The sequence below is a fragment of the Pundamilia nyererei genome, unplaced genomic scaffold (genome assembly GCF_000239375.1).
Source record: "Pundamilia nyererei isolate P.nyererei 1_Seehausen unplaced genomic scaffold, PunNye1.0 scaffold00064, whole genome shotgun sequence".
Lineage (NCBI taxonomy): Eukaryota > Metazoa > Chordata > Actinopteri > Cichliformes > Cichlidae > Pundamilia > Pundamilia nyererei.
In genome coordinates this window covers 167,967-169,976 of record NW_005187465.1, presented here as the reverse complement: position 1 = coordinate 169,976, position 2,010 = coordinate 167,967, and the positions used below count along the sequence as shown (strand labels likewise).

The following is a 2,010-nucleotide window of genomic DNA, read 5'->3' as shown; positions in this document are numbered from 1 at the left end:
CCCTTCTTTACGTGAGCTTTTTCTGCAGTGACACATCTGTTCACGGTATATGTTCTATAAATTGTTCCCTATGTGCATAAATAATGTGATTATGGAAATGCTCAGTGCTCTCCCAAAGCTCAATAAGTGATAAAAAGGGCTTTTAAAAGATATGTGGGAAGATTTTAAGGAACGCAAATGAAAGATTGTTTGGTGTGGAATACAGAAATCGCAGATAATGTAGGACAGTATCTTTGCTTTTGAAATCCAGGAAAAGTTTGTTGGATTTTATCTGACGGACAAGCTTGGCTTCTAATGCAAAGTTGATGTGCGTCCTTTAAAGTCTGCTGAACTTGTGCGTTAATGTGGGATGCTCAAGTTGGAAAATAACCAAGGGCAACACAAGGTTACAGTCATCCATCCTTCTCCCTTGTGTTGTCCAGATATTGTGACTTCGATGGTGTTAAGCAACCCTCAAGTATGCAAACTAATTAACGTAAGCCCTTCATTGTAGACAGTTCTCAGAGAAATATCATCTGGAAATTAAATACTGGTTTTATTTGAATTGTGTGTCAGAGAGAATTTCTTGCTGAAATTATTTGTTATGACTGCCCGTATTTTTGGCTGTGCAAAACTGAAAATGGCTGAACTGCTTTGACAGTGGAAATAAAATTGACTTTTCAGTTGGCGTCATCGGGGGATTATTCTCTGTGTGCTTGTCAGTGCCTTTCCACAGCAAATAGTTATTACTGTAAAATGTGTCTACATGTTATAGCCGGACAGCGCTCAGCATCGTCACTGTTTGATTAAGCTGGCATGTGCTTCCCAGTATTAAGATTTATGGAGAAATGTATAGGAGAGGATACACATAAGGGAATTAAATCTCCCTCTGACCGAAAAAAAAAAAATCCACAGCTTCTTCCAGCTTATTCACGTTCATAATAGCAGCAGATAAATGTCTACATGCTGTTTGGGCACTTGCCATTCCAGAGTGCTGTGCACTCATCCCTCCTGTGTTCTTTTTTGTTCGACCAGCCTCACTCCCCCACATGCCCCACCCCCTCCCCTGCTTGAGTAATGGCCTGCGTCGACTTCTTGTCACCATGAGAGGTGGTGCTGCATGGCTTGCCTCTGTCCTCCTGTTACCATGCGTGTCCTTTCAACCGACTAGGCAATCCCAGCTGATATCTATATCGACCGTGATTTAGCTGATATAGCTGCAGTCTCCCGTTACTTCTCCTGCAATCTCTTCCTCTCTGTTTCTCCTATTTGACTCCATCCTCAACCTCCTCCCCCCATCCCACCCACCCCTCCTCACTTTGTCTCTCCCTTTCTGATAATGTGTTCCATCCTCTCGAGTGTCAACGTAGTCCAATTCATCAGTTCAAAACGTGAGCAGCTCGGAAACTCGGATCAGTCGTTGCCTAGAATAAGTTCTGCATGGTTAAGCAGCAGAGCTACTGAGCTCTTTTAACATAGGGGTGCCTCGTATACAGGTATGAGGTGAAAACAGCAGGCAGAGGGATTAGAGCGAATTGATTTGGAGTGTAATGTAAAAACAGCAAAGGTTTGGAAGTGCAATCCTGGGAAAAGAGAGGTTTGAGATTGAATTTTGATGCAAGCCATTGATTTGCTTAAAATGGATTACATACCGCCGCCCATAACTTGCTTAGCTTAGGGGTGGCGAGCGATATTGCTCTGACAGGTATTTGTGTTTCTGTCGTTCATGCCTGTTGTAGCTCTGGAGTCTTTATGTTAGGAGCACGTCCATACCAATACCCTTGTGTTCATTCTGTAACAGCTCTGACAGCTCACCTAAATCAGGCTCCTCCTCTGCAGTATGATTCCTGCGTGTTACTGCCAGGACCTGCAAGCCAGTGCGCTGTGAATCTGTAGCATGTATTTATTCACACAACCCATTTACTTGCCTCACTATTTCCCTGTGTGTTTGCGCCGTGGCTGCCTGTTTTCTCTTTCGCTGTCTCTTCCTGTGTCTCCCTCCCTCCTGCTATCGTTCTCCCATCCTCGCCA

At 44.0% G+C, this 2,010-nt stretch overlaps 1 protein-coding gene across 8 annotated transcripts in view; it reads left to right on the top strand.

Annotated features, from left to right (window-relative positions):
• The window catches only part of nrxn2a (neurexin 2a), a 127,816-nt gene that overhangs the window by 93,000 nt on the left and 32,806 nt on the right, over positions 1-2,010 (top strand). The window lies entirely within an intron of this gene.